Source organism: Solea solea, chromosome 14 (genome assembly GCF_958295425.1).
Source record: "Solea solea chromosome 14, fSolSol10.1, whole genome shotgun sequence".
Taxonomy (NCBI): Eukaryota; Metazoa; Chordata; class Actinopteri; order Pleuronectiformes; family Soleidae; genus Solea; species Solea solea.
Window position 1 is genome coordinate 19885911 of NC_081147.1, and position 9468 is coordinate 19895378.

Genomic DNA, 9468 nt, shown 5'->3' on the forward strand with positions numbered 1-9468 from the left:
AGGAAACTGGAGGAAACCCATGCACCCATGGGGACAACATGCAAACTCCATGCAGAAAGGCCCTTGTTTCCCACCGGGTCTCAAACCCGGGTCTTCTTGCTGCAAAGGCAAGAGTGCTAACCACAACACCTAAATTCTAAATTCAGTTCGCCAGTTCCTTTTCAGTGTAAAAGGAGCTTTTGTTATATTATTCATTGTTATGTTTTGATTTAAAGGCCATCGCTTCTATAAGAAATCTGTCTGTAGTTGAACGTAACTCTGATGAGTCACCATGAAGAACAGGAGGAGATTATTGGTTGTTCTTTTCTGGTGAGGAAGAGTCTTAAACTTGATGTGATGATCTGGGTGGTGATGGGTGATGGAAGTCATTCTGAGAGTTGACACTGCCAGGAGCACTCTCCTCTCTCCTCACCCAGGTCTCTCCTCTTTACCTTTGAACCCAGACCCAGCAGCCCATCTCTGATCTACACAGGGTCTCTTCTTACTGCCGTCCCCTCGCAGGCCCCAGTGATAGATGACCATCAGCATGCCAATACTGCACAATATTTCAATTTCCTGCCCAGGAAGAAGAATTTAAGGGGTTGACTGAAGTTCAGAGGCACAGTGTGGTGCCTCCAGCTCACAACTAGCCCCCAAGCCTTGTGCCAAAGACCAAACATTCAGTTGAGAACATTCCAGAAACCAGGTCCCCTCTATGTCAACAAAACAACCCCTATAGTCCTGCCTGACAGACAGCAACGCAGCGGACACTGACAGGAGACCCAACAGTCTTTGTCAGTGCAACATTACAAAGATAAAAGGCCGCTTTATTCAAAAGTAGAGTAAGTATTCTCTCTGCAGGGTTAAGCTGATGTTGGCCACGGTTTGGGTCTGTTCTGCTACTCACTGCTGATATGAGAGGATTCCCTGCAGATACGGATAAATGCAATGTTTTTCAGGAAACTGTGAAAAAAACAACACTCTGTATATAAAATTGTAAAATGTGTGTCCAATTTTTTTGGACATCAAAATTCCAAATATTTCCCAATATTTTCACACAATTGTACCTTGTTATTGTGTTTAAATAAAATCAACATCCACTGCTGAACCTTACCATTTTTTTTACACTTTGATGGCAAACAGCTGCTCTATTATTGAATCTAAAATCCTTAGAAACACAATATTATGAGACAAATGCACGTGCTGTTTTAAAAACACAATGCCATGTTTGACTTTTGATTGTTCTGTGAATTAGTTATTTTATATTTATGAGCAACAGTGAATTATGCACAGGGTAAGGGAGTGCTGAGTAAAGTCTACACATTTCCACTATGTGTAGGACCGCTCAGGTGCATGTGTGTGTGTGGTGTAGTATTTTTATTTATTATTTTTTTAATAGGATATCGCTCTCATGTGGCTGTGCTGTGACTGCCCACGATTGGTTGGATCATTCACAGATCTGTGGCAGGCCTGAGGAGAGGCTGTGAGGCGGGCAGTGCGACCTAGTGGTGGAAGAGGGGTGTGTGTGTGTGAGTGTGTGTGTGTGTGTGGTGCAGGGAGGAGTGCACTGCAAATAGACTCACAAACAGTCACTTGCTATCTTGTCTTTATAAACACATGCACAATCAAACCCACATGCTTTGGTGATTCGCTGTACAGTAATTTATCTCCTCGCAACACATGCTCTTAAACTCGAACCCATGCATTTGATCAAACATCCTCAATACCCAACATAGTGTTCCAGCTTTAAAAATAACACATAATTCCCTACCAACCACCCACACGTGACTTGGAGCTCTTTAACCAGGTTTGTGTGCAATTGTAGCATCAGCTCCACCTCAAACACCCCCCCCCCACCCCCCCATCCCTTCCCCCCCAACTTCCGACCTCTCACAGCCAAAGCCCCGCTCTTGAACCAAATGGCACTCGTGGCAACTTCAAAGTCAGGTGGTTTGAGACGAGCCAACCTCTTAAATGATGCATCCTTTTGCCTCCACCATGGCAAACTGGATCTCGCCTGACACCACGTTTTTTTTTTTTTTTTTTAAATCTATCACCTGACTAGCTTGACTAATAAGAACACAATTTGCCCCCAACTCCTCTCAAAACATTACAGATTACCCCCCCAGATGTGTTTAGCTGGGATTGGGGAGCAGGAGGCGGGGGTTAGATAAAAAGTAAGCTGGGGGGTGGGTGGAGCTGGTGACAAATTTTGGGAGAAAGAGAAGTCCGGCATACAAGTGAAGTCCCAAAAGCAGGGTTTAGCAGGGGCCCTGCTCTAACAGAGCCACGGACCATTTTTTTTCATGAAGGGGATTAATAATGAATTAAGGCACTCCCACCCTCCCACCCCTCTTCTAAAAAGATATTCATGCATGCTAATGCATCCATTATTTATAGAGTGTATAGAGGCTGGCTAGTGGTAGCCACATGCAAGTGGGAGGGATGTAAGGATGAAGTGAAGAGGTGGGGGTCTCCTTCCCCCTGAGTGAAGCTGCGAGGCTCTGGAAGCAACATCCGCCCATTGTGGCTGAACTGGAGCTGGGTGGGGAGGGTCTGGGGACTGGATGTGGACAAGTGGGAGGAGGTGGGGAGATGTGTGGGTGTGGGGGGGGGGGGGGTGTTTCCTTGCTGCCAGACAGGCAGCTCGTGCACAGGGAGAGGGCCGCCAAGTGCTGTGGGGGGAGGGGTGGATTAAACAAATAAATACATGATAAGAAATAATCATGCCAGGGAGGGAGGGCGCAATGGAGACAAAGAGGCTAAGGGGGGCGAGGCTGGGGGGGGGGGTTAAGTTAAGACGGACAGGATTTACTGTCTGGATGGACAGTAAATCCAAAAAAAGAAAAAAGAAAAACAATACTGAAGGCATGACAACTTTTTTTAAACGTTCTCTTGGCTCGAGTGTCGGCTTTGATCGTTCAGACTGAAGCTTTTTTTTGGTCAGGATACTCAGATCTGAAATCTGAAAGTGAAATCTGTGAACTGATTGAGCTCTTGGTTGTTTTTTTCAACGAGGTCTTAGGAATGGCTTGATAGTACTTCATCATATCTGATTCTAGGAATGGCTTGATAGTACTTCATCATATCTGATTCTGATGTCACAGCCCAGTATCTACCAATAACTGTGTCAGTACCAAACTGTTATCAACACATTTGCGCTGATGCATCAACAGAGAAACAATCATGTTGCCATGAACAAGAAATGAACATCTCACAACATGACTCAGTCAAAATACTGTTTTTATTAACATGTTTACCGTCTCTGCTGAGTGAAGCTTTAATCTGACATTTAGGCTTTTTTTTGATCGTATCCAATTTTTTCTGATGAAGTGATTTTTGACTAGAATCAGAAAACGCTGAATCCTGGGTATCATACCGTCTCAGCGAGGTCTAGTGCATTATATATGAAGCCGTTATTTGCTGAGGCATTACAGGAGCTGAGGCAGTGGAGGACAAAAAAAATGTTGAAATTTGAAATGGAGGAAAAACGGTGTGACAGATGGAGGGAAGACTGACAACGGGCTGGGCTCCTTTTTTATGTGCATAGCATGCCAGGTATGTGGCAATGCGGTGCAGACCAATTTAGGGTGAGGGGAGTGATAAGATAAAGCAAAAGAACAAGCTAGATGAGCTTTCTGCTCCACTGATCCCCATATTAGCATAGATACAGAGTCATCAACATGGCAGGGGCCTGGTGTTATGGAGGTGACACCAGGGCCGTGACACCCTGACTCATCTCCATAGATATCATCGGGGGCCACGCTGATAAATAAACCATCAGGCTTATCTAATATGTCTGCAGTGCATGATTCTGTCAACAAGCAGCCAACTTCACTTTCAGCTTTTCTTGTAGATGATTTATTCCTAATCCTGATTTGGTTTCTCCCAAAGTTTAGCATTACAATATCTGTCAGGGATCGTTTGAAAATGGATAAAGATATCAATAAAACTGGAAAAGCCAGAGTTCAACTTTGACATCCACATGTGCTGGAGATGGAGTGATATCTGGGCTAAGAGTTTATCAGCGTGGCTTTGCAAAACATGTTTCAATGGGATTTCCTATTTCTAAGTGTTGGCCTGCGTTATAAATCCCCTATAATTCACTTACTGAATACCGTGAACGGATACAATATTGTTACATGAACTAAGTGGAACAATGCAGGTAAGAGACAGACGCCCATTAATGGCAGGCGTGCAACATGTTTCTCAACATGTAACAAGTAGCACCGGAGGCAAGACCTCCCAGAAGGGACAATCTGCATTGTGCAAACATTGCAACGTCTGTTCCCGCAACAAACACAAGGTGAGGCACTTAAGTGTTTTTTTTTTTTTTAAAACAAAACCTCAACCGCACACAGGAAAATCCATAAACATTGGAATGATGTCAAAACAACATTGTGGGGTTTGATGGTTTTAATTTTCCACTGCTCAAACTAAAAATGGCTCCGGCAAACATTTCCTGCACCCCCGGTGGTTTTTATGACAAATACAACAGCAGTTTAATTATACATGCGACCACCGCCATAAAAGCAGAACCATTAGCTCCCATCTTGTTAACACAGTGGACCTGCATGCGTTGAAAGTGCTAGAGTCGCATTTTAAAATATTTTCGCTAAGCGCCTGTCTGCTGTGGCAGATTGGCACCATTTAGAGCAGATGTGAAAATGAACGTGGCAGTGCACACGAGGCTTGACTTCACATGAACAGAAAGGCAGCCAGGATCTGTTCTTAAAGTTCTAGAAAAACAAGATAGTTACATCGAAATGACAACATTTAAAAAAAAAAGAAGAACTGATCTAAACGAGCGATTCAGCGCCTTCTTAGAAGTAATCTGTGTAAAGACAAAACCGATTCTCTCCTCTGTGGCTGTTTGGTTTGAGAAAGTACTAACAAGAAACCATAATGATAAAAAAGGTGAAACTAATGGCGTATTTCCACCGGCTCTACTCGCCTCGGCACGGCACGGCACGACACGGTTTAGGTTGCATCTCCTCTACGAAAAAGTAGTACCTACTCAACGTGGGCGGAGTCATCACTGCACGGCTGCATGAAACTGCGGTGACTAGTGACCTTTTGTTAGTCGTTGAAGATTAACCCACGTTTTTTAGGATTGTTAAGTAGTTTTAACTGATCTACAGTTCGGCACTGTTCGAATGTGTGAATGAGATTGTGTCTCACACAAATCACTTTGTCTCTTCCTGTGACGGCAGTCGGACCAATCATCGCTTAGTACCTCAGTACCTACGCTTTTGGAACCTGGCCCGAGCAGGTACTAAAAATAGTACCTGGTACCAGATACTATGCTAGTGGAAATGCTACTTAAACTGTGCCGTGGCGAGGCGATGGAAATACGTCATAAAACTGAAAGTATGGGTTAGTTGACAGCTAACTCAATTATTGGATGAATGTGGGTTACTGTGTCATTTGTTTTCCAAAGGTTTCCATTGTTTGACTAAAATGCATCCCCTTAGGTTTTCAAAATAAAACATTGGCTAATGTGTGCATGTTTAAATGAAAACTGAGTGGTGTGAATGAAGCCGTAATCAAATATCATATTATAGAAACAGACTTGTCCACGAGAGAGAAAAAAAACCATCACCGGTGGGACACAAATACTTTCTGCAGCTGCATGGACGCAGAGCGAAAGGACTCCTGTTGTCCATGATCTGCAGCAGTGTGTCCAAGGAGAACGCTTTGGAGTCTCAAAATAAGAGTGAACTTCCAACCTCTTCCTGAAGAGGCTTTGGTTAAGTTTCAAAGGCTTCCTGGTTTTACGTTACTAGCCAAACATTCCCCAGCTGTACACAAAGTGGCCACTCTCGCCGAAACCCTACGGAGGCAGAGGGAGATCAGACGGACACCCCTCGATGTAACTAAACATCCTAGTTAAAAGCAAAGTGAACGGAGGGGGGGACCATTGATGTTGTTGCTTGTTTAAACCAGGTCAGTGTTCACTCATGGCAAGTGTCATAGTACAGACTGTAATATCATATGCGTAGGCGATGTTCCGAGGCTTCCACGATTCAAAGACTGCCACTATCGGAATATTTCCATCTCCGTCTTGATAGAAAGTGTCAATCTCTTGAGTGATATCAAGTAAAAACCCACAAACACCCCCGTAAAGGCAATCCCATCAAGTAGCATTCACTCAGAGATGTATAGCCCTATGTTAAGCAAATGGGCAGAGAAATGGTGACCCACTGAATCCATTATTTCTCCTCCCACATCCATTGTCTTAAAGCCTGCCTTATGTGCCGAAAGTGTCTTTAAAGGCATGTTAAGAGAAAAGACCTCTCTGCCTTGGAATGAGCTAACTTAATTATCATAGCAACTGGCAGTGCTCTTTAACATGTCAATGGTACTTGGCCTGCATGCATAATTTTGCTGTGTTATTGTGTTGGCCTCTGTGTTTCTCGCTGACAAAAAACCCCAAACCACAGGCACGAGGGCCTATTGTCATGGGCGCATCCATCTGGATCAAGGCCATTAGAGGATATTTGCACTTCCTCTGTGGCTCTTTTTGACATGCAGCAGAGGGAGCAGGCATCGCCCACCGTTGTAGGGCCAATTGAGGTGCAGATTGACCAGAGGGACAGTGAAGAAGGGCGGTCAGCAGGGCAGTGCTGTCAAACCCAGTGATGGACACCCACGTGGGGGGGGGGGGCTGGTGGCTCGCCTGCATTTTTTGTGGCGCTATAGCAGCTGATGGGACATGACGAGGCAGGCAGCCCTGGTTTCATTCTTTTGTCCCATGGGATGTTGGAGGGTGTATCAGAATGTCAGTGGCTCTTAGCTACAGCACACTTCTGGTGTCAACTGCCCATGATATACAGCTGCTCCCCGCCTGCCCACACATGCATCGCCAGGTCACAGTGACATACAAGGTACTTCTTGCCTTAGACGGAGCAGAAGCACGTCGCATCCTGTTGGTCTTTATGTTCGATCACAAGAAACTATAGATAGAAACTTCACAGATGGAGCTGATGCTGTTAACGCGTCATGCGACTCATCGTAAAAAGCACAAGATAGAGAAGCCGGTTCTCAGAGACTTATCAAGTAGAAGCGATTCCGCTCCAACACGTAAACACATCAGCTGTCAATCCACTCCTCCCCACGTGTAACGTATACGCTTGCCGCAGCACACGCGGCGTCCCTGAGCTGTGTTGGAATGTTGACAGCACAGAGATACGGATCTTGATTTGATTCAGAGTTAAGAGTTGAGGGCGCTGAGCTCTGGAGCCAGTGTTCGGGCACGTGTGCGAGGGAGACTGTTGCAAAGGAGGTGAGGTGGAGAGGAAGGGGCCGAGTGTGATGGCAGGGGGGGGTTTACCTGTGGCCCTGGCTCCGACTGGGAGTAATTTGGAACAGACTGCTCCCAATGTGTTCATTAGGTTGTGATTGGGCTGAGCGCAGGTGGGGAGGGCCTGCCCAGGCTGACACTGAATAGTCCTGATTGTGCCCAGCATAAAACGCCATCTGTTTCAATGAGGGCATGCAGCAGAGAAAGAGGGAGAGCGAGGCAGGAGGAAGGAGGAGGGAGCTACCGGTGAAAAGTCACGTTTTTATGACGTCTGGACAATTTTGTGTACTAACAGGGGTCGGTGACATTTCGCGCCCGTGCTTTCTTCATTTCACAAGTATAGGATCATAAAAAAAATTAAAACAGTCAGTCCATTCTATTTTAAAAGAAAATATAAAAAAAAAAAGTATGTTGAAGTCCATAAAATAAATGAGCGATTGTGAAAATGATTGAATTAAACCACAAATGGGTTGAATGTCATCTGTTCTTCATATTTCCAGACTAAATGGCAGTTCTTCAGTCTAGCTGTGGCGTGCCACTGTGAGCAGACAGCTGAGCGACAAGGGATTGGAGATGGGACATTTATGGGCTGTCTGCATTAAAGCTGGGCTGTTTTTGGTTAATCCGGCGCTCACACTAAAGTGTTAAGGTGTTTACACACTGCACAGGCAACATTACCTAAACTCACATTCATGGGTCGAGTACGGCTCGAAATACAGAAGACAAGAATGTCTTTTTACTCTCTTTGGGCTCTCTTCTGTCTCTTTTTTTTCTTCCCTGCAAGACCCTGGGAAGAAAAAAAGAAGGGCAGAAGAGAAGAAGGCCACTGTTTGCCGCTCGACTTTTGAAGCGTCTTTATCGGGCTTGGCAGCGTGGTCCTGCGTGTCCAAGCCTCGTCGTGCTTTTCATCCTTTGTGCTGTCCAAGGTGTGTCCAATGCACTAGCGCTTTGTGAGGGGAGGGAGACGACACATCACATTCTGTCTTCTGTCCTGAGTTGGGGGATGGGGGTAATGGGGGAGCTGTACAACAGCAGGGGACAACAAAAAAAAGAAAAAGGAAAAAAAAGCAAACTTATAGAAGGCTGTGGGTCTTCAAAGCTGCGAGGCACAAAGGCTTATAAAGCATTACTTCATGCAGAGTTGTGCCAGATGTAATTCCGGGGTTCCTGGAGATAGTGAATCACATGCAATGCCATAGCTCCACCCCTGACACTATGAAAGGGCTGTGGCTAAAAAGCTTCAGCTGCAAAAGGGGGATGAGCAGAGAAGTTGGCATCACTTTGATGCACAAACAGCAAGTGAGCTCATAAGTTATCTTAAAAGTCCTCGTATTGATTTTCCACTCGCAGGAAGCATAATTGTACGTATTGGAGCATGATAGATGCAGGTGGAGTGTCGGTAGAGTGATTCCCCTCCCCTTTATTATTCTGCGACCCGCTTTCAAGCCTGTGCATCGCTTTCTATTTTGATTGATTGTTAATAAACCCAGGGGTTGGCAGTGCAAGCACATGGCAAGTATAGGTAGGCTGTATGTTTCGCGATCATCTCGACTCGTCCTCATCTGCTTCCCGTGGCCTCCTGCTGAGCCGGGACAGATGCTGAGTGTGCATTGTTAAATATGTTCTCGGGCACAAAGGCTGCCACTGTCAGGTACATTTGCAGTGTGCGCGCATGTGTGTTTTTGGCTCGCTGACAGTGAAAGGTGATGGTTGTGGAGGAAAAGGGCGGTCCCATCACTTTAAGCCTGCAGATGGGGGTTCCCACAGGAGGGACACGCCCCGGTGTTTTCTGAGACAGAGGCGAAGACAAACATGGCGGCAGATCTCTGCATCTTAAAGGCTCGGCAGATACAAAGCCAGAGAAATGGAAACTAGGGCGTTTGTATTCACCAGGTCAAGGCTTAGATGTCTCGCACAAAAGATTTTCCCTTAGCAAGGCTTCATTTTAAATGTAACAGAGGAAATAAAAATCACTTGGAGCTTCATCAAGGTGACATAGTGCGAGCACGATAGCATATAAATGTAGCTCAGTGGCTCTCATCTCTGTCAGGCGGGTTTACTCAGGGACCAGTGTTTGTTTTGCACACGTACTTCTTCAAAATCTAAGTTTGCTTTATATCATTTCTGCGGGAAAATGACCCGCGTTAGTTCTATATGCCCGGAATTACAGTGGCTATTCATAGGCG